Genomic DNA, 24,452 nt, shown 5'->3' on the forward strand with positions numbered 1-24,452 from the left:
TTCCTACTCGCTCTAGGGCAGGCAGCCTGTGTACTGTCCAGCTCTGTGTGCCAAGTGCTTGTTAAAATTAATTATCATTCAGCAGCTTTCTCTAAGTAGAACTCCCAGAAAATATGCTTGGAGTAGAGAAATGCAAATTGGGTTATGAGATAATTTTATACTCTAGGGACAGATTTTATTTTATTTTTTTCATTTCATATTACTTCATGTCGGAAAAGGTTCATTATTATTTATATAGCAGAACAAGCCCCAAAGCCAATCCATTTCCAACCTCCTTGTCACTTTCTGCATTCCAAACACCACTAAATTCCCAAATGAGTAGGCTAATTCTTTCCTTAGAGAGCCATAAAACTTGCTTGGGGTATTACTAACTTAGCTGATAGCACTTTATTCAAAATAAGTCTTCTTCTCCAGGAATGTGTTCAAAGTCCTCATTTCTATGTGGCCGTTACCTTGGTGGAAGAGAAGGCGGCTTGTCTGTTGATTATCACTTCTGAATTGTTTCCTTGAGTACCTTGGGCCTAAACTAACGGGGACTACTGAAATATTTGGGAGTGTGTGCTCGGAAGACATTTATTCTACTTATTTTACATGTTTAAGATACACTTCTGAAAACATTATTTTTCAAGTGAATTTGGTCAACTAGATGACTAGTACATTCAAAATACCCTATTTTGCAATTAATCAAAATATTGTTACCTAATTAACTTAAATGCATACCTGATACAGGTTTGTTTAGAACCATACAGGAACAACAGCAACAAGACATTATTATTATTTTTTTAATTAAAAAAATTTTTTTTGAACATTTATTTATTTTTGAGAGACAGAGACAGAGTACAAGCAGGAGAGGGGCAGAGAGAGAGAGGGAGACACAGAATCCGAAGCACGCTTCAGGCTCTGAGCTGTCAGCACAGACAGGGTCTTGAACCCAAAAACAGTGAAATCATGACCTGAGCTAAAGTTGGATGCTTAACCGACTGAGCCACCCAGGTTCCCCTTTTAAAAATTCTTTAACGTTTAGTTATTTTTAGAGAGAGAGACAGAGTGTAAGTAGGGGACGGCAGAGAGACACAGAATCTGAACCAAGTTTCAGGCTCTGAGCTGTCAGCACAGAACCCCATGTGGGGCTTGGACTCACGAACCGTGAGATTATGACCTGAGCTAAAGTCGGATGCTTAACTGACTGAGCCACCCAGGTGCCCCTACAACAAGACATTATTTACTGCTCTTCCCTATGCCACCTCAATACTCTGACTCCAGGCTAATGTAAGAGGGGTGATTCTTCTGGTGTGCCTAGTTTAACTCCTGTGAGATGAATCTGTCTTGTCTGTAGGGTTCTGGGGCTAGCAGTAGAACCAGCCGGTTGAAGAAAGGAGAGTTTTTCCATCTCAGCATAAGAACTTCCTGACAGTTGCATCAAGATGACATTGGTAGAGAGTTCCTCTCCTGGGAGGCATTCAGGGGTGAGCTAAGCTGTGCCAAAGAGGCCATTCAGGTAACAGATGGACAGTATGATCCTGAGAGTCTTGACAAATGACTCCTTCAAGATGGCATTCCCTCTTTTAATTGCTGCAGCTTGAAGAGCATTTACAAAGTAAAACCACTTTGTAGGTGTAGGACAGGAATGGAAACTTAAGATTCCTCTCTTGATTCTGGCCAACCCATTCAGAGACAATGTCTGTGAAAGCTGTCAAGGAGAAAAGCTTCCCTGAGATGATGGAACCTTTTAAATTGGAAAGGAGTAAAATGAAGAAGTGAGATTTTTAAAATTGTGACTTGCAATCCAACTCTCATTTCCGTGTACTAATTTCGTTTTGAGGAAGGACTAACATGACCAGGAAAAGCTAATTTTGCAATGTTACTCACTTTTTTGAGAACTGAGTAGAAATGATGGGGCATGTGCTTCCTATCTCCTTGCTCCTCTCTCACCTGCTTCAGGAAAATCAACATAATCAGAACGGTTCTGAAAAAAATTTTTTCTACTGAAGAACTTTTGTGAGAAAGATTTAATTTATATGATACACAAAGCCCACTTCAAGTTTTTCTTCCTCTGAAGCCTTTCTGGACCAGTTCGGCCACTGGGACTTTCCCTCTTCTGGTCTAGAACATTTTTCCTTTGGTATTTGTTTAGCACTGTTCCGTACTGTTGATAGTTATCCTTATATATGTTTTGTGTCACCTCAGATGATATCCATGGTAGGCCCTGAGGAAAAGCAGTACAAAGTCAAGGATGGGACCTTTACTCGCATGTAATTTATAAACCATGAGTTCTCTTCCTCCTCAACCTCCCATGAGTGTGTCATGTCTAGCACATAGATGCTTACAAATATTCATCCTAGCTGGTTTGAAAGTGTGACTATAGTGCCACTCACCAGGCTTTCTATGTAGCAGGTAATCAGTCAATAAATCAAGATTAATCTTATGAATAGATAACATATTCACATGTTAAAAAATCCAAATGATGTTAAAATTAATACACTGGCAAATCTTGCTCCACCCTAGTCCTCATCTGCTCTGTTCCTCCTGCTCTTTGTAGGAAACCACTTTCTTCTATTCATTTTTTTGTGTTCATCTGGTATCTCATTATGAAAATGCAGGAAAATATACATATGTATCCATATCACCTTCCTTTCTTAGACAAAATTCTCATACTCTGTGGCCAGTTTTGTATTTTTTCATTCAACCATCTGTTTTTCTTCCATGTCAGTATACAGAGGTCTTCCTCATGTAAGAGCTGCAGAATGTTCCATTCTGTGGCTGAATGATAGTTATATAACCAGTCACCTTTAGATGGCTGTATGAATTGCTTCCAGGTCATGCTTTTACAAACAATTTTACTACAAAGTGAATAATGTACATGATTTTCTAAGTGCACAGGTATATCCTTAAGATAAATCCCCAGAAGTAGGGTTGCTAGAATAAATGCAATTAAATTTTTAAATAGATTCCCAATTTTTCCTCTGTAGGTGTTGTATTATTTCACTCCCCCTGATAGTGAATGAAGAGTCCCTATTTCCCACAAATTCGCCAGTCAGATGTTTAACTGAGCTTGGATATTTGAGGATGTGATAGGTAAAATATTGTAACTTGGTGTGCTATATTGTTGCTTTGTTTTTATTTGCATTGCCTTTTATTGTGATTACAAGTGAAATCTTTTAATATGTTTCCCCAGGATCATTTGTATTTCCTTGTTCCCCCTGATTTATATTTTGCCCAGTTTTTTCTACTGGATTATTGGTCTGTGGGGTTTTTTTTTGTTGTTGTTGTTGTTTTTTTATTTCTAGCAATTTATTACAACTATGGAGATTAGCCCTTTGGAGAATGAGTTGCAATTAATTTTCTAGTATTATATTTGCCTTTTGATTTTGCCACATGGTTTTTGTTTTTGTTTTTGCTTTGGTATTTTTTTTGTAGTTGTTTGGTTGATCTTTTTTTGTTTTATGACACCTTAATTGTGAGTCATAGTTGGAAAGGCCTTCTCTACTCTTAAGTTTATAAAAAATTCTCCATATTTCTTGTAGTTCTTTCTTGTTTCATTATAAGTGTTTGATCCATTTGGAGTTTATCCTGGTGTATGTGTGAACTGGGGATCCAGCTGCCATCTTTTTTTTCCCTAGAAAGTTATCTAGTAGTAATCCATTGAAGGGGAGCAGGTATTGCCACCCCCAAATCCACCACTTTGGTATGAGGATTATCTTGAACCGAAGTCCATCAAAACTGAGCAGACTTAAGAAAAACCTTTACTTCTCCCTTAACTACATAAAAGAATTTGGATAGGGGGGCTGGCCTAGAAAGAGCTATTACCAGAGATAGCTTTTTATCTGAATGACCTCTCGAGATGGCAGGGCAAACATCAGTTACCAAACACCTGCTCTTCTTGCTGTTTGGTGAATACCCTTCTCCCTTTTGAAGTCCCAGGCCCCTACCTGATTTCCCAGCTTAGGATGGCGTATAAGCCTCCTCAACGGCCTGACTTGCCCTTGGGTCTCATATCTTTGTGGCTCCGGTACATATGAAGTTAAATTTGTTTTTCCCCTGGTAATCTGTCCTATGTCAATTTAATTATTAGGTCAGCCACAGAACCTAGAGGGAAGAAAGGAAATTTTTTCCATCACGATACTGTAAATATGGATTAATTGTAAATGGCTGTGATTCACGTTAATAGCCAAACCAGTAGATTGATTTCACTAATTTAGAGAAACAACTGATCAAATCAGCCACAACAGGAATAAACCAATGAACACGCACAAAAGCAACAAAAACCAAATTAACAGATTCTTTGCATTTATCCTTAACCTTTATTTGATCTTCATGAAATGGTGTCAAAAGAGTTGTGTTAAACCTTGGTCATGATATGATATGCCTGACACTGTGCTACATGCTTCAGCTAGGTTACCGCTATGTGGTCAGTCTGTGTCAGGTGGCTTTTATTAACCCCATTATACCTGTGAGACATCAAGCCTCAGAGAAGTAAAGCAATTTGCTCAGGGCCCATTACTAGTGTTGGAGCAGAGTTTTGATTCAGGTGTAAGATTATAAAGTCAGAGGTCTTCATAGTTTCTGAAGACAGTGAACTACATTGTCTGAGATCTATGTAAGGGAAATAAGGACACTTGGGAGAAAAATGATGGATTTGTTAGACACTTATAAAACCACATCAGCCCTGCTTTTGCTTACCAACGCCGTTGCATTCATGTAGTTCAACTGCAAAACCAAAAATGCCGATATACAGAGTGCACCGTAGTCTCTTATAAAAATTACTTACCTTATGCAGAAAAGTAAAGAGGGAAAGCATTTAAGCTTGTCACACATCTTTCTGGCTTTCTGATTTTTAGGTCGGATTACTGGACCATGAAGCCTTCATTAAAAACCGAAGATCTTTTCTATACAAAAGTGAAATAATTTTTACATCCCTGGGAGTGGGTCATCCAAGTCACACATGGACTTGAGGATGAATATGAAAAAGTAAAGTGTTTATGATCAGATAACTTGCTAGTTTCTTGCCATAAAAAGGGCTCAAACACCCAGCTTTGTGTCTCAGTGTCAGTGTTTGATTCGATTTTTTTCTTTGATAGTTTAATTGTTCAGGTATTTCCATAATGCATGAAGCCAATCTTAACATAAACCTAAAATAAAAATGCATATTTTCAACATCATCTGTTAATCACTGAAGTTTCTGAGGCCCACCCATTGGGATCTGGTAGGGGCATGTGTGGCAATGAACACACAGGCAGGAGGATCCCAGGGCTAGGTATTGAATCTATGATAAGTTGTCTATGACGGTGTTGCCCAGGAGGTGAAGCCATAACTGGAAAGACTGAGGTCTTAGCCAGGCTAAATGGGAGGGGCATTCAGTGAGCGATCTGACCAAGTAGGCAAGGGAACAAAAATAGGACCTTGAATGTGAGGTACAGACACTGCTCATCAAGAAGCAGGCAGATTGTTTCAAATGTTTTAGAAAGTTAAGTCTGAGGAAAGTTCACTCTAGTAGTGTCTAGTCTGTAGGTGTGGGGACAGTCACTTCTTCTCAAAGTTACCTTTTGTGTTTGTGTGCCTTTTAACATTTACATTAGTGGTATTTTGCAACTTGCTGTTTTCCAGGCAACATTGTGTTTTTGAGATGTATCAGGATGATACTACATATCGGTTGGGGGTAAGTAGAAGGAAAGTAAAAGTAGAGAAATAATGCTTGACCCAGATGCACACCAACTTTGGAAGGTGGAAGGGATAGGGATACAGACAGTGGGAGAAGAGCTCCAAGTCTGGGTAGGTGATTGTATTATTATCTAATTGAAATATTTTATATCTCTTTTAATTTTTATTTGTGGTAAAATACTCATAACAAAATTTACCACTGTTAAGTGTACAATTCAGTATCATTGAGTATATTCATATTGCTGTGCAACCAATCTCCAGAATCTTTTCATCTTGTGCAACTGAAACTCTGTACACATTAAACCACAGCTCCCCACTTGCCATTCTTCCCAGCCCTAGCAACCATCATTCTACCTTCTGTTTCTATTAATTACTGTAGATACCTCATGTAAGTGGAATCATACCGTATTTGCCTTTTTATGACTGGCTTATATCATTTAGCACTTAGTGCTAAACCACGTCTCAAGGTTCATGTATGTTGTAGCGTGTAGAATTTGTTTCCTTTTGAAGGCTGAATAGTACTCCATTGTATATGTAAACCATACATTGTTTATCCATTCATCCATTGATGGACATTGTGCTGCCTCCTCCTTTGGGCTGTTGTGAACAATGCTGCTATGAACATGGCTTAAAGATCTCTTTGAGACCTTGCTTTCAATTCTCCTGGGTATATCCCCAGAAAATTGCTGGATCATATGGTAATTCTATTTCAAAATTTTTTTGTTTGTATTCTGCTGTGTCTGCATCATTGTACATTCCCACCAATAGTGGACAAGGGTTCCAGTTTCTCTGTATTTTTGCAAATGCTTGTTATTTTCTGGGTTTTTGTTTTGTTTTTTTTTTTGGATAGTAGCTATTCTGATGTATGTAAAGTGCTATCTCATTGTTTGCATTTGTATTTACCTGCTGCTTCTGTATCTTTTTGAAAAGGTTTTATGCTGTGAACTAGGGTAAGGGAGATGAGTGGGACTCAGGCAGTGTTGAGGAGGGGATGGGAAAGGCATGGGCCCAATCAAGCAGGGAGAGAGGAGAGATACAGGCTTAACCTTTCCAGGTACCTAGCAGATGCAGAAGTTTCTATGAGTGATAAGGACCAGAATGAGCTGAGTGAACAGAGAAACAGGGAAGAGCCTGCAGGTGTTGCCTGAGATAAGTGAGTAAAAATGATGCAGATGCCGAAAGCACCTAATTCCTGATAATTAATTATTTTTTTCAGTAACACTGAGTTGAAAGACATTACTTGGGAACTTCCAGTAAAGCTAGGCTCCTTTCACCAGCCAGAAAACAGTTATCATCTACTCTTGGGTATTTGAATTGATCAGACTTGCATAATGATTCATCCAGTGAAATAGTTTAGACATAAAAAAGTGCAAGTGTGCACTCACACCCTGTCCATCAGAGGCATCCGTGCACGAGGAGAGCGGGGGCGGTGACTTGTCCCTGGTACACCCTGTCTCTTGGGTTCCTCTGGGAAGATATTCTACCACTTGCCACCCAGAGAAACACTAAACGCCTGCAAGTTACCAAAGGATGAGTATTTTTCATTCATGAGGGAATTGTGTGCTTCTTGACGAGCAGTGTCTCTAGGTGCGTATTTGGGTTAGTTTTCTAGGGCTGCCATAACAAAGTACCACAACCTGGATGACTTAAAGTAACAGAACGCTATTTCCTCATAGTTCTGGAGGTCAGAAGCCCAGAATGCAGGGCTCTATTCCCTCCGAAGGCTCAAGGGGAGAGGCCTTTCTTGTCTTTCCCAGCTTCAGGTGGCTGGGTGCATTCCTTGCCTTCCTTGGCTTCCTTGGCTCCCGGCCATGTCACTACCACCTCTGCCACACCAGTCTCACCTTTCCTTCTCTTCTTCTGTCTCTTATAAGGACATTTGTTGTTGAATTTAGGGTCCACTTCCATAATCCAGGATAATCTCCTCTCAAGATCCTTAATTACACCTGCAAAGACCCTTTTTTCAAGTAGAGTGACTTTCGTAGCTTCTAGAGATTTGGACATGGATGCACCTTTTGCGGGGGCATTATTCAACAGGAGTGCAAAACCTTCAGGGGAAATTCCAACCCTTTCCCTCTAACATGAGTCAGGCTGGGAGTGGGAAGAGACACTGGGCCCTCAATGTCTTTGTTTGCTCTGTAACAGACACCACCCAAAGTCAGTGATGGAGCCAGCAAATTTGGCATGTGAATCAATTTAATGTCCCATACATATTGTTGGTGGTTAGAATAGACACATGTTTTTGGTGCTCCCAGTTTTGGTTCCCAGGGACATAAGACCTCTTGTGCTCCATCCTTTTGTCATCACCCCTGTCCAAAGCCGCACCCATTCATGGAATCATTCCTGTTTTGTGCTGGGGGCAGGAAGAGTTAGTACTTACTGAGCCACTTTCAGTCCTCAGTAACCTGGGTAACCTGAGATAGAGGAATCTAGCATCCACACCCCAAAACGATCCTGTTGGAACCTGCTTATTGAAAGAAGTCATTTTCACTTGTGAGTGTCTCCTGAACAGTGCAATTCCAGGACCAGTTATGTGTGTTAGGACAGCAAGTGTACAATTTTACAGAAATGATTTCACTTCAATAGAAACATCTTTATACCAACACAAGATCAATATTTCTGATTTCCATGCTTAGTGTTACTCTTTGAGATTGACCAGAAATTGTTATTTCTATAGAGATATATTTTATTCTGATAATGCCAGGGAACAGATAATGACTTGGGAGAACATCAAGATTAATGTCCTTAGTGTCAACATTTACCCTGTAGTCAATGTAATATTAAAGCCCCTAGTTCAGTTTACCTGAAGGCAGAATAAATCCTCTCCCCTTTTTTTTGGTCAACAAATAATATATTATAGGAAATCCTGTATCTGTTGCATTTATTTTATAAACTTCTTTTTCATTTGAAGAATATGGCACATACATGGAAGAAGGCACAGCTCAGTGAATTATCAAAAAGTAAACACACCTGTGTAATCACCATCCAGGTCAAGAAAAAGTACATTGCCAGCCTCCCTGTGCCTAGAAGAAATCTTCAAGCCCCTTCTCTATCACAATCCCCTCCCTTCCCACCAAAAGTAGCCTTTGTTTTGACTGTTTTTTTTTTTTTTGACAATTTTTTGCCTACATTGAAATTTTATGTTGCATATATTCTTTAAGCTTTTTTTTTTTTTTATAAAAGCATCTGGAAAACATTCCTTTAATGCCATCCCATCTCAGAGGCAGAATAATTTTTTCTTTGTAGGTATCTCTTTGTCGGGAAGATAAATAGCTAACCCCATACATCATTATCATAAAAACTTATTTGTAGTTTACATGAGAAGCCAGGATGAAGAGTAACACATGACCTTGTGATCTAACACATGAACACAAATGGAATTATTAAAAATAAAGATAAATGAGTACTGGAAATTTTAATTTATGAATTATGTGGTTCTCCTTGCTCTAGACTTACTTGATAGTAAGGTGACTCTAACCTTGGGGACATAGTGGCATTCTTTTGATTATATAATTTTTTCTTTCTTTCTACCAGCTTGGTCTCTTGTTCAAATGCATTTTCCCTAACAACGTGTTTTAGTGTTTAATGGTTTAAAAAAGAAATGACTTCAAAGCCAATAATATGTAGAGAGGCTTATATTTGTCTATAATTTGTCTAGACATACTTCTAAAATTATGACTGAGCCTAATTCCCACTAACACATTATATTTACTCAATGCCAAGGGGAAAATGAAGTGGGAGATGTGATGAGGAAGGAAAAAGACCACACTGAATGTATAGTCACTCAGGTGTAAGGTATAATCTAATTTCAGAAATGTTTAAATGTGAGGGGGAATTAGAATTGAGGAGTCATATTAGTGCTATTTGCTGATATCAGTGAATGATTTTGGCCAGAGGTGGTTTGATGTTGTTAAGAGTTTTCTCTCAAAATAAACAAAATGGAAAAAAATTAGGAAGTCACTCTGGAAATTTATATTGACAAACATCAGCTGTTACTGTAGTTATGAATGGGTTACCCTTTGGAGGTAATGAGGACATTTGTACATCATGTTATTTCAGGAGTTCTACAGAAACTCTACTTGTCCTCAAAACATTTGCCCTATTGTCGGCACTTCCTTCCTGACACTTTAAGAAATCACCTTTGGGGGTCAGTCTTTGAGTACTGTTTATGTAAGATGTCTGGAGAAAGAAACTAGCTCCTGGGTTCCTCCCCTTGCTTTCCCTTCATTCACTTGCATGGCTTAATTATATATGTTAGCTAATTGTCACTATTAAAAGCACAGATCCTGACCTTAAGGGAATAAAGTGCAAAATAGATACCTCTTAATTTCCTGAAGGCAGCTTCAGTTTACTGAGAATAGAAACTCCTTCCCAGGCTGTGAGTGCTTGATTAACATAGGAGTTTCCCAAGAGTATAGAAGAGGAAGCCCAGTAGGCCAGCAAGCTATTTGTTCACCCTGTGTATCCAGGTTTGAGTACTCTTTTATGTGAGCTTTAAGGAGTGATCAGTAAAAATCACGATTTCACGCCATTTTACTTTGACTTCCTAGTAAATGGATGTATTAACACAGTGCCTTTTGCCATATCCTTGTAAATATCTGAGATAACTTTCTTATATTTTTCTTTAAATCAGTGTTGGTTTTTGAAATGTAATTCATTTTATTTTGTTATTTAATTTTTTTAAAAATTTACTTACTAATTTTGAGATAGAGCATGAGCAGAGTAGGGGTAGAGAGAGGGGAGAGGGAGAATTCCAAGCAGGCTCTGCACTGTCAGTGCTGAGCCCGATGCAGGACTCGAACTCATGAACTGTGAAATGATGACCCGAGACAAAATGAAGAGTCACACACTTAACTGACTGAGCCACCCAGGTGCCCCATAAATATAATGTATTTTATTTTATTTATTTATTTTTTATTTTTTTTTCAACGTTTATTTATTTTTGCGACAGAGAGAGACAGAGCGTGAACGGGGGAGGGGCAGAGAGAGAGGGAGACACAGAATCGGAAACAGGCTCCAGGCTCTGAGCCATCAGCTAGAGCCTGACGCGGGGCTCGAACTCACAGACCGCGAGATCATGACCTGGCTGAAGTCGGACGCTTAACCGACTGCGCCACCCAGGCGCCCCAATATAATGTATTTTAAAGGAAGATTTTATATCACTTCGATAAATAGACATCTACTATCACTTCCTATAAATAAAAGATAAATGTTAAATAAGTTCATAACTCTAAAACCACTTCCCACTTTGTGAAATGGCTTAGAATAGTAAATTTGGGACTTGGGATCAGAGGATCAGAGTTCTCATCTCAGTTCTGCTACTTACGAGTGCTGTGGTTTGGGGAAGGTCCCTTCTCCAAGTCCCAGTCTCCTCCACAGAAAGGAGGGGTTGGTGGGAATGATAATAATGCCCCCTGAAAAGAGTTATCATGGGGATTAGAAATGACACTTAGAATACCTGGCACGTTTTAAGTGTGGGGACTCAGAAGTTGACAATTCTTTTTTAATAATTATGTCTTTGGTATTAGTATATCAACTTATCTTTGTTCTGCTCTGAAGCTTTGCCTGCCTGCCTTCCTCCAAGTGACATGGGATAAATCAAGTTGCAAAGGAAAATGGTGGTTCCTTTCACTTTTAAGCCTAAAGTCCAAACAGTATGGTAAATGGAGTTCACCTCAAGTGCAAATGCCCATTTATCAGTAGTTCGTGCCTGGATCCCTTTATTGACAAGGGTTGTGATAGCAGTGCTGTGATTGAGTAATGCTGGCTGTATGCCCTAAACATGGGAGGGCAGAAGACTGGTACTCCCTATTTGACAACATTAACTCCTGCCTCCTTTTTGCCAAGTCTTGTTAGCTTTCCAGAATCTGCATCTTGCAAGGTGCCCCCAGTTCAGCATGGACTTCTTCAGAAGAGAGCTTCAAAGTCACGTCAAGCACATTATACTTATTTTCCTTCCTGAAATAGTCTAAAATGATGGCCCTCTCAGGCCCTTCTGATTCTGTCACCTCTTTCTCACTCCCCTAGAATAGCCCACCTTTCAGTCCAACTAATTCTTCTTGTTTAGAGAGAAAAAGAGCTGTCTGTGCCATTGGGGCTGTTCTATCACTTTCCTCGCTCTCTTATATATCATAAAGGATTAGCAGGTACACACCCCAAGAAGATTGGGAGAAGGTGAAATGTGTGCAGCCTGTGCTCTGGTTAGCGATCGGGTCCCCATAGCAGCTCGCTGGATGCTTATTTGTCCAGCTCTGCAAATAGTTTTGGCAATGGGAAGTGCTACCAATGTGACATCGTGGAAAATCCTGGTACATAAAAGACTTTATGACACTTCCCTTTTTTCCAGCTCACACTCTGGAGTGAACCAGTAAACAAATCATTAAAACAGGAGGAAAATTATTCTTCTGGGGTTTAAGGCTCTGTCCTAGTAAGAAAAGAACCCTGTAGAAAGAAACGTGATAAACAATACTTAGGAGAACTTAACTTTTAAATGACATTTTGAAGCCAACAGATTCTAAATGCTGACATCAACATTTTTAATATTTGTCCATTACTGTTTAATACAATAGGTTAAGTGTTGCTTCGGGGAGCTCGGAATTGTTCACTTCCAAGGAGTGAGAAGGATGCTCATTATTTCTCTTATTACCTCTCCTTAGAATTTGTATTGCTCTTATCGTCCACAGACTGCTTCTTGGTAATTTTTATTACTAACAAACCCATAACCTGATGGGCTTCTCTGGAAATAGAGGGTATTGTGAAGGCACTCAGGATATAGATATGGTGCTGATGGGATCAATTAAAATGAATCGTAGCCCAGGGAAAGGTGTTTTGTGGAGCATCACAATGTGACAAAGATGAGTTTAAAAATAATCGTGTATTTTATGACCACATTTCACAATCTTGTTCACCCAGATAGTTGTGACAGTCACATTCTGGACCAACATAAAGAGTGAGCTAGGGGAAGACAGACTGGCAAACATTATGATTTAAAGGGAATTGATGTTTATCGATGAGCACTTCATCATTTCCAAGGGCTTTCAGGAAAAGACAGCTTCTTTTATGGACAATGAAAGAAGGGACTGTTAATTCAGGTGCATCATCTGAAAGCGTTTTCAGGCCTCCTATTTACTTTCCATTCTCTTATTGCCCTCCCTGTTAGAGATCACAGCACCTGTGTGTGATAGCCTTTGAAAATCTCTTTCTCTCTCACATACACACACACACACACACACACACACACACACACACACACACACACACCACCAAACTTTGAAGGGCAAGGTTAATTGGACATGTGAGAATGTGTTGTTATTTCATATTGAATCGGGTGGCTGAGCTTTTGTGGTATTAGTTTTGTGTTATTATTTGGGGATCTGAATTTAATAATGATTTAAGAACCTTCTAATAGGATGAGAGTTTAAATAACTCACTGCTAGAGTTTTCTTTTTTAATTTCAGCTTTCATCCAAAAATTCCCTTACTCAAACCCTTTCAAGGGGTGCCTTACTTCTGAGGTACTCTAAGCCTCTGGCTGGCCTTAAAGACTCCTGTCTCTTTGCCCTCCCTCTATCTTGTTCTTCTTCCATCCTCATCAGGGTGTTCTCTGTAATCCCCGCCCCTGCCCCCAAACTGGGTCTTCTCTCTCTGTTCTTTTCTTACCTTCTCTTTTATCCCATCACCCATTTCCCAGATCTGACACACCTTTTATTCTCTCTGCTCTCTCCAAGTTCAGCAAAACCTATTCAAGGGCCATTTCTTCTAGGGGACCCAGATTATTCCCTTCTCTACTAAGCTCCCATTCCTTTGAAATACAGTTTTTTAAGCCATGCTCTCTAACAAATAAAATACAGGCATATATGTAATTTTACATTTTATAGAAACAGGTAAAATGAATTTTAATGATATATTTTATTTCATCTGTTATTTTAAAAATATTTTCATTTCTACATGCAATCAGGTTGAGATTATTCATGAGATGTTGTTATTTCATTCTAAGCTTCAGAAATCTGGTTTATATTTTATACTTACAGCATATCCCAATTTGGATTAACCACATTTCAAGTGCTCAATGTGGCATATGACTACTGAATCTGTACCACATTCCCCAGCTCTCAAATATGTACTTTTGTGTTTCTTATCTTTTTACCTGGACCTAATTGCAAACAACTCTTTGAAGTTGGAGCCCATGTTGATACTTCTGTTTTCACACTTCATTCCTGAATGTATAGTAAGCTGTAAGTAATTGTCTATTGATGGATTGGTAATATTCTTATCTGTGACCCCTGTTTAAGTAACTAAAATAAGATTTCCTTAAGCACATTTATTCCCACTACAGCTTCCTTATGCTTGGAATTTCCCTTTTCTTCTCCATACTTACGTTATGATTCAGCTACCATATTACCTCTGTTTTGTTCGATTTGAACCTTTTGGGATATGTTGGATGGGATTATAAGAAATAGATGTACATTATTTGCAGTTCTGTTGCACTAGAGAGCAGCATTTTCACATAATACTCATCATTCGTACAACTCGGGCAAAATAGGATTTATAGCTGAAATCAATAGGATAATTACTTCCATTGTTCTTTTTTACTTTCTTAACAGAGACTGGACAAAGACTCATAAGAGTCTGTGGATCACAAGACCCACCTGTGAAGCAGAGGCTCTCTGGTTTGATTGCATTATGGAAAAGACACAGTTTTATAAGCTGAAACCAAATCACGAGGATAGAGATAGCTTGCAAAATTGCAGGGAGGGAAAGTGGTGGGGTAGGGAAGGAGACCCTAGAGAGAATGGGGACAAACAGATGACCTGAAGTAGAGGATAAGATGAGGAGGTTTCCAAACTGTGTCAAGGGCACCAAAATGGGGGGGAAGCAGGAGGGAATGCAAATTGTCAACTATTCCATAATTTAATGAACAGTGTACTAATATGTGTACTATTTCTACTCTGTCACCAACTTAATTCAAGGCCAAGGTCTCAGAGACAGAATGCTGGAATATAATTCTAGAACTGTGCCAATAAACAATAAATCAAAGTCCATAGTTTTTCTCATCACGTAATATTGTCATATTAAAGTTACAAACATTCTCTCCATACAGTCTAATGTTTAATGCATTCTATAGTCTTTATTAAGAATCTGTCAGTTGGTCCCTAAATGACCCATTTATTTAATTTTAAAATATTGTTTCTGTTTCTTGTTGGTATTATCAATCTCAGTTCCCTGTTAACTTTCTCCCCATACGATAGCAAATATGTCCCCTACTGAACAAAATTACTTCACTTAGCTTAATTTTACATTTAAAAAATTTCCACATTTTAAAAGTTTGGTACCTTCACATGTTAGTAGAATTTTGACAACAGGATATTAATATCACAGCTGGCTCAATGAAAGCAAAGGTACAAGTCAGGACCCACATTGCTTCGAATGAGGAGCTTGGGAGTTCACCATAGCCAAAGTGTGAAAATTCTGTTAAGATTTTGCTGCTGATCTGTTTTCTCTCAGGACCTATGCTTGCTTCCCATGCCCCAGACAACTCCCTAATCCTCAGCACAGGCCTAGATGTCTTTATCCTGACTTCTGAAGGGCCTGGGAAACACCTCTGTCTCAATACCCCTATCCCAAACCAGTAGCTAGCCAATGGCTGGCTTTCTAAAATAAAGGCAGTGTACATATTTTGTCAGTGGAAATGGAAATGTCCACAAGTAGAAGATTTTGCTTTTTAATAATTTGTAGTGTTCAGTAAAGTTTAGTCTTTAGACTGGGCCAGTCCATGATACTTATTTTCTCCTGTGTTATATTTGCTTTGATTTTATATTTTGAAATGTAATTTTAAGTCTCTTGAAGCCAATAATAAAAAAATTAGGACTTGTATTTTGTATATCTTTGATTTTTAAATTTTATTTTCTCATAATTTGTTTCTATTGCATTTTATGAACGTATTAGCTTCAGTGGGCCCCTTTTCATAGATAGTTTGAGCAACACCAATATTATTATTTAGTGTATAAAGTAGTGAAGGAATCCACTCCCTCCCCCCCACCTGATAGAGTGGATTTTGATAGGAGATAGGAGAAAGGAAACACAGAGCTCTAGACACCTGTACAATAAAAGAAAAAGAAAAATTGTTTCAGTGTAAATCATTGTTGCCTTCATTATTTTGCCAGAGTTAGCCCCTGCATCTGTTAACAAATCTACTACAAGCTTGTATTGAATGTAGAATGTATTCTGTGGTAAAGCCATTGTCCTTGGTGCTGAAAGACATGGTGTATGTCCTTATTTTCCTCTTGTAAAGCTGTAGTCTAGGCTTTCCAAACTTGGCTGCTGTACCTCAGAATCACATGGGATTCTCTATATGACAAGTATAGATTTCTGGGCTCCATCTGAAAACCTACTGATTCAATATCTCTGTGCGTTGTATCTCTGAAGCTGTATTTTAGAAGGTTTGGGATGATTTTGATGTTTGGTTTGTGTTGGGTAGACTACTTTAGGCCTTGGTCACCTCGTGAAATGAATTAAAGTGGAATTAGCAAGCATTAGAATATGAAAAATGTCATAAACTCAATAAGCATTTATTTAGTACTCTACCTGGTGGATACAAGCAAGTTGTTCTAGTCAGGATAATTAATGCTAGACACTATAACCAGAACATTGACATCTCATGGCTCATAAAATAGAACTTCAGTTTTTGCTCTCATAGAATGCAATGCAGATAGATGTTCTTGGTCAGGCTGTTCTTCTTGTGAGCTCTTTTCAAAAACAGTGAATCAGAAATCTGGGCTCTTTTAACTTGGCACTCAACCATCCTTACCACATTCCTTCTAGACATTACCTGTCTAGAAGTACTCAGAGCACTTTGATTAGATGAAAGAGGAAAGGTAAATTAGATCTTTCTGAGTATCCAGGAAGGAAAAGAAATGTTTTGTTGAATACACAGTATTATCTCTGCCACAGAAGTGTATAGTTTCTGTTAATGTTTTAAGCAGTCTTATTTCTTCCAAGGTAGTAGGAACCAAGACTACTAAAGAGACAAAGTTTAAGCAAATACAAGCTTATTTCAGTAGATTCTGTGAAGAAATTTACAAAGGGTGTTCTGCCCTTAATTTGCTATTCCAAGGAATAATTGTAATAGAGACCATTTGATTTTTTGTGGCATAAACCCTATCATCAATACCTCTAACAATAGAGGTAATAATAAGACCCTGCTTTCTATAGGGTCTCCAAATGCTTCTGTGGCCATTCCACATTCTATATATTTTGAGGTCAAGTTCTCTTCTGATCTACCTTATATTGTCTTTAATAGAGAAAGATTTCTTAAAATACAAAAGACAGAGATCTTGTTAGAGAAATCAGAGAATCTAACTGTCTAAAATCTGACTAAAATATAATGATATAAAAACAAAATCTCCAAAATCGAACTCACGAATTTTGCAGTATCTTTGGGAAATAAATCATACTTGAAATATTAAGAGTGTAGTATTATAGGGGCGCCTGGGTGGCGCAGTCGGTTAAGCGTCCAACTTCAGCCAGGTCACGATCTCGTGGTCCGTGAGTTCGAGCCCCGCGTCAGGCTCTGGGCTGATGGCTCAGAGCCTGGAGCCTGTTTCCGATTCTGTGTCTCCCTCTCTCTCTGCCCCTCCCCCGTTCATGCTCTGTCTCTCTCTGTCCCAAAAATAAATAAACGTTGAAAAAAAATTAAAAAAAAAAGAGTGTAGTATTATATATGATGAAATAGTAGTACAAAAGGTGGAATAACTTAGGATCCAGGATAACATAGAAGAGACAAAGATCTGTCTGGCTTGAAGAATCTTTGAAGATTTTATGATGCCTCGTGACAAAGCAGGAGTAAGCTAAATCTTAAATCTGAGCAAAAGTAATGTATACAGAGCTTTTCTAGATGATATCTCACATTATCTTTCCCAATCTTCTCAAATATCCATCCTTTCTCATTACTGTTATATTTTTATCTCCCCAAACAATCTTTAAGAAAGTTTGGCTGGGTGATGTTAGGAATCTTTGTCTTTATATTATATTTGATGATATATAGTACTGCCAGTATATTCACTTGGATTTGAATATCTACAACTATTCTAGTTTTCCAGATGCTCCATATTGAATTTTGAGGCCCAGGAATCAAACAATAGGAAGAACCAGTGTGCCTTGGTGGCTCAGTTGGTTGAGTGTCCAACTATTGATTTCGGCTCAGGTCATGATCCCAGGGTTGTGGAACCAAGCCATGTATCAGGCTCCATGCTCAGTGTGGAGCCTGCTTGAGATTGTCTCTCTCTCTCTCTCTCTCTCTTTTCTCTCTCTCTTTTCTGTTTCCCTCTCTCCCCCTTTCTCCCCCACCCCTCTCTCTCCCTCTTTCCCTCTCCCCTGCTTATATGGGCTCTCTCCCTCTCTCTCTCTTTCAAAAATGGAAAAAAAAAATAGGAAGAAGGGAGAGGACAGAACCAGAGAGTTTTATTTGATAGTATGATGCCCTTGTATTGGGTATAAATATTAGTTTTCTGTAAAGCTTCTTTAATATGAATTTCCCTAGACTTATATTAATTCTCACAAATATGCTCTCGTTTTTGTCCTTAATTATTCCTGTGAATTGTTACTTACTTTTGGACCCAAAATCTGAAGGCTTCTTGCTGAGTCCGTTTGCTTCCGGACATGATGAAGTCCAGTAGATTTTCCCCTGCCAAAGCCATTGTCATTTTACAGATTTTGACTGCTAATTGATTCCTTATTTGAGCAGACACCAGGTAATTGGCTATTTTGGTAAGGTTCTTTCAGTAAACGTTTTTCCATTAATACTCTTATCCAGCACCAGATGGTTCTGATCTTTTAGTGGCACTTTTAGTGGTACTTCTTCCATCAAGTTGATCAAGGCTGGCCTCTGGTCATTGCATACATGAGAACGCTTGAAGGAAGGTTGACCTTCTAGACATAATAATAATGGGCTTTGCATGAATTCACTTTTCCAGGGTGGTTGATTGATATCTAAGTCTTAAGAGCTGGAACACACAATCCAGTCTTGTCCAATACAAAGAAGTGAAAGCTCAGTGAAATTAGGTGATCTCAACAGTCATTTAACTAGTTAAAAACAGGATCTATAGGGGCGCCTGGGTGGCGCAGTCGGTTAAGCGTCCGACTTCAGCCAGGTCACGATCTCGCGGTCCGTGAGTTCGAGCCCCGCGTCAGGCTCTGGGCTGATGGCTCAGAGCCTGGAGCCTGTTTCCGCTTCTGTGTCTCCCTCTCTCTCTGCTCCTCCCCCGTTCATGCTCTGTCTCTCTCTGTCCCAAAAATAAATAAACATTGGAAAAAAAAAAAAACAGGATCTATAAAAGTTAGGTGAAGATAAAACCACCAAATGGTCTCTAAATGCAAACTTCTCATTGGGTTAACTTAAAATTGTTTTCTCTTATTCGGATTATGTGCTGACTAATTTCCCTTCTGAATAATGACCTTTTTAAGTAAACAGTAAAACAGAGATTCGCTAGGAAAAGGAGGAGCTAAGGGAAGCAATATGAGGTAAAGTGTAAAATCTGTCATTTCTGTGAAGCTTGAGATATGGACAAATGAAAGGCAAGAGAGGCAGGAGGAGTTGAAGTCTGACCTATTCATCAACTTTAATGCCCTAGATTGTTGGAGACCTCACAAGGAAATAAAAAAAAGAGATAGTTTTGAAATTGTTCCTCCATGGACACTTGTCTATACAAGGTTGCAGTTTCATTGAGAGCTCTTCGTAAACTTGGGAGCATTTCAGTTATAAATATATTCAGATGATATTTGAAATTCCTCAACAAGGTGCAATTTATCTTTCAAAATAATAGCCCTTTCTGCAGCGCACATGCTGCCCATACAATTACTAAGTATTTGAATTTTAACAGTTTTTAGAACTGCTTTCTGCCCTTGAATTGGGTTTTGGTTAAAAGGGTCTGCATGTGTCTCCTCTAATAGCAAAGCAGAGGATGAGCGTACACCAAGGATTCATTATTTTGCCACTGAACAATTGTAAAGATAGTATTTATTAAGCTCCTGGGAACAAGTGTTAAGAACAAAACAAGTTACTCAAAGATGTCTGGGTTTTGTAAGAAGCATTCCTTGACTTTGGAAGTGGACTGTCAAGGTTGTTGTATGGACCCAAGAAGCCAAAGGAGGCTTGAAGAATTGTATTTTCCATCACTTGCTTTCATGCAGGACTTCAGCTAACCTTTCCTAGAAAAATAAGGCACTGATTTTTAATGACATCCAGGAGAGCATATCGTAATCGTTTTGAGGAATGGCTTTGTGCATGGACAATAAGTAGGTCTGCATATCAGTGTTCCCGCATTTGAAAAAGCATTACTTAAGGTGTTGAAAAACCTCAAGGATTAAAAAATGCCTATGCTTGGCAGTGGCTGTGAGGTGGCAGTTTGGTTTCAGGATTTCCATGGTTTATGTGCCAAGAAGCAAAACGGACACACACTGTAAATTGTGCACAGTGATACACACATGCATGCTTATTATTTTTTATTAATAAAAATTATGAAACTACAACTTTCTACACAAGCCTCCATAATTAACCAGAGTTTTATTATATCAAATAATGTGCTAAGTAACTTCATAAGAGTTGTAACATCTTAGAAAATTCAATAATCTGGGGGAATCTGGGGGGCACCTGGGGGCACCTGGGTCTGACTTTGGCTGGGGTCATGATCTCATGGTTTGTGAGTTTGAGCCCAGCATCAGGCTCTCTCCTGTCAGCACATGCTTCGGATCATCTGTCCCCCTCTTTCTCTGCCTCTCCCCTGCTCATTCTCTTTCACTCTCTCAAAATAAATAAATGAAAACTTAAAAAAATTATATATAAAAAGCAAATCCAGTAATCTCATTCATCTGTTTATTTAATAAATATTTATTGAGTATTATTATGTGAAAAGTGTCATCTTATGTGCTTTAAAATTTATATTCATTCACACACAAAAAGGTCCTAACAAATTTTGAGGGCCAGAAGGAGACACAACACAAATCAAGGAAATGTATAGTAGAGAAGGATCCTTTGCTGCCAAAGCTATTAAAGACCTTGAACTGGGCCTTAGAGGTCACATGTTCTCCTGGTAAGTACATTCATTGTCTCAATAAATATTTATTCAGTGACCGTGCTCTAGGCACTGTGTTGGTAATGAGTGTACAGTGGTGAAGACAGATTTAATTCAGTTCTCTTCAAACTAACAATCTGATGGAGAGCTAGGCATGAAATGATAATCACCAAGTAAAGCTAAAATGAAATGATCTCAGGAAGGCTCAGCTGATTCTGAGGGTGAGAACCTCGCTTACTGTTGAGATTAGAGCAGGGCTGAATCAACTGTTTAATATGAAGGATGGCAACGATGTAGGTCTTTGTGAAATAAATTTACTTGGAAAATGATACCGTACGAAAACTTAGTAAGCACCAGCTTTCTGCCAAAAGTTGCTATTTAGGCTCTTGCACTGCAGAAAAGAGGGAGGAAAATCCTTCAAGATTCACCTTTACCGTTACTGTACTTGGGTCATTTTACTATGAGAACCTATCCTTTGTTTGACATTGTGGCTGATTATATAAGTAAGTCTGGAAAACATTCAATAACTCGGTTGCTCTAGTATATGATGCCGTGCATTATTGACCTCTTCCCATGAATAATAGGACGTGAAAGTCTATGTCATTACCTATAGTATCTCATTCAGTCCCATTATCTATAGCATCTCATTCTTACTATAGAATCATTTCCTACTCCTGGATACTAATTTATAGATGCACAGCAATGAAATTGTATTTAAAAATAATCATCAAAGCCAGGAGCATTACACTTAAATACCTAACCTCTCAGCATACCTGAGGCTCTTCCCTTTCAAGATGCTTCATTAGAGTATCTTTATTATTCCCAATTACACTGTGCTTAGCATTTATGTAGTAGTTCTTGATCCAAGTAGTGTGCAGCACAAGTTTATCTCATAAAAGAATTTGAGAATATTCCCTCCATAAACTTATACAGTTAACCCTGTATTGCCTATATTTATGAGTGATGGTATAGTGTAAGTCAAATTCAGAGATAATACATAGAATCGTAGCTCTGAATTGGTGATTCTCAGACTCTGTATTAGCCTTGGAAACCAGTCATTAATGTTGTGCAGTGGGCTGATGAAAACAGCTTCTGTTGTTAAAACGAGGGCTGGAAGGCGGAGACTCCTCTTATCTAGGCTGCAAGCCTCCCCAAGGAGTTTCAGGGCTTCTCAGAGCAGTCCTGAAGCTTCCAGCTCAGCCCAGCAGTCCCTCTAGCATGAGGTCTTCTTCCTGGTGGGCTGTGAAACAATCATTTTATAAGAAAATAATACAGAACTCTGTAGATTTTAATTTTCCCTGTGTGTCATCGAAAGCGACTTCATCATGATCAATTTGTGTGTTGTAGACACAAAAATTTGGTACTGTCTTCATTATTTTTGTCTTGCTCTTCTTACAATTTAATTTAATTTTTTAAAGCACTGAGTTCTTTCTCTGCTGAAAAGTAGAAGCTCAAATTATAGGTGGGTCTTTGATCTTTATGTTTACCTAAGTGGGCCACATGGAAAAAAAGTTTGGAATTTTTTCTCATAAAAATACTTTCAATACTTTCAATTTCTACCGTGTCCAGGCTTGGCAACAGGTAGACAAATGAGCATGTTTTTATTCTAATATTTTGTTTCCTCTTGCCGTCTTCTGATGGAGGTGTGAAAAGCCAAAATGTGGACAGCTGGAAGGGAAAGTAGAAATAGCAAAGAGCTGCATTAATGGAACTAGCAATATGTGAAAGGGCTTCAAGGTGCTCAGAACACAGATAATGCGTAGCTCTTCATGTGCAGATTCCAAAGCATTAGATGTCACTGCTCAGTCCCTGCCTATCTTGGAGCCTGTTGTCCTACCCTTCCCATAGCCTCAGGCTCCTGTACAGGATCAGCCCTACCCCATTGTAGGAAGCCATCCCAAATGCCACCAGGAGGGACGTAAGTAGCTGTCTCACATTCTGATGTCTGCATTACATTACTCTTCACATTCTTATCCCATTTTGCCACTGAAATGTGAGGCTTCTCGGTGCCTAGTTGACATAGGCCTCCTAGAACTCTGCTACTCAGAGCATGGTTCAGGGACCAATAGTGTCAGCATCATCTGTGATCTTGTTGGGAAATGTAGAATCTAACATCCTGCCTCAGACCCACTGAACCCAAATCTGCATTTTGACCAGACTCCCATGTGACTCATCTACCTACTGATGTTTGAGAAGCATTGGTAGAGAACCCAGTTCCTGCTCTTTCCCCCCTAGTGACCTTGAACCCCTCCCTGGGGAACACATCTCCCTGATGAAGGTCGCCAGTCCACCTGCTTATCTGTCTTGTCAGTACTGCCTGCTCCCAGATTGGCCATCACTGTATTGGGCTTAGCTCTTTTGGTACTTTGTTATTGTTCTCTCAGGTGGCCCAAAACTGGTGTTGCCTTCAGTTGTCTGCCTTGATCATTTTCAGAAACTATGTACGTAGCCAACTGGAATGTCTTCCAGTACCTGTACCACCATCCACCCAGTGCCTGCCCACCCAGTCTACTGCTCCTGATGTTAACTAGTCCATACTCTCACCCAAGAAACATTTTCAAGCCAGTTACTAGTGTGAAGAATTCCTTTTAAATGATTTTTTGAAATTCTCCAATGATTGATTATCACCTATTATCCTATAAAGGACTAGACAAAGTTTCAGAGTTCTTTTTTTAATGTGTTTCTCAGGGAATGAAAATGAAACATACGTGTGTCTACAGTTTGGCTTTAAGGACCTTAAAGTAACAGGTATGATTAAGATGTGCATAATTAGAGAGTAAAGCAACATTATGATAAAAATTAAAATATCTATAAGATGAAAGATACCAAAAACAAAGATAAAAAGACAAGCATTTCGTCTGGGAGAAAATATTTGCCACACATATAAAAGACAAATGATTAACATTCTGAATAAATATAGAGCTCATATAAATGAAAAGGAAAAAAAACCCTAACAGTATAAAACGAAAGGATATGAACAGTCAATTCACAGAAGAAAAGCCAGTGATCCATAAAACAAAAGAATGTTCAACTTCACTAGAAATTGGGAAAATGCAGATTAAAACAACAATGTGATAGTATCTTGCATCCCTCAGATTGGCATTAATTAAAAGTATTGGCTATAACCAGTGAAGGTAATAAAGCAGTGAAATAGACACGTTCTTACACTGTTGATATGGATGTAAACCATTACAGATTTTTGGTAGATCATTAAGATGTAACTGTACTTCTCAAAATAAAAATATTAAAACTCTTTGATCTCTTGGCCATTGCCTTTCTGGAAGCCTGTACTAAGGAAATGTACACGTTGCACAAAGATGCACAAAGATATATGTGTGTTAATTGTAGTATAGTTTTTAATTATGAAAAGTTAGGGAAAAAATCTAAATGCTTATAAATAGGAAAATAAGTAGAATAAATTATGACCCATGCATATTTTAGAATATTCTACAATTTTATAAAGAATGGATTATATGTATATATAGAGAAAGGAAAGTGTACTAGAGGTTATAGACAAGTTCTTCCCTGGGCCTCATTTTATATATGTGTGTGTGTGTGTGTGTGTGTGTGTGTGCACGTATATATATATGTATGTATACACACACACACACACACACACATATATCTCAGACGTGTAACTTGGTTGAAAAAGTAGGTCATAGAAGAATATTTATAGTGCAGTTCCATTTATGTTGCAAAAATCACATCTGTCTTTCTGTATATACAT

At 38.6% G+C, this 24,452-nt stretch overlaps 1 long non-coding RNA gene across 1 annotated transcript in view; it reads left to right on the forward strand.

The window, feature by feature from the left end:
• LOC121034549 (uncharacterized) overlaps nucleotides 1-14,752 on the forward strand; it is a 22,106-nt gene extending 7,354 nt beyond the window's left edge. The window contains exon 3 of the long non-coding RNA XR_005792498.1: nucleotides 14,261-14,752. This is a non-coding gene — a long non-coding RNA (uncharacterized LOC121034549). The remainder of the gene's footprint in view (nucleotides 1-14,260) is intronic.
• The last annotated feature ends 9,700 nt before the right edge of the window (nucleotides 14,753-24,452 follow it).

Source organism: Herpailurus yagouaroundi, unplaced genomic scaffold (genome assembly GCF_014898765.1).
Source record: "Herpailurus yagouaroundi ecotype Mexico unplaced genomic scaffold, PumYag 160, whole genome shotgun sequence".
Taxonomy (NCBI): domain Eukaryota; kingdom Metazoa; phylum Chordata; class Mammalia; order Carnivora; family Felidae; genus Herpailurus; species Herpailurus yagouaroundi.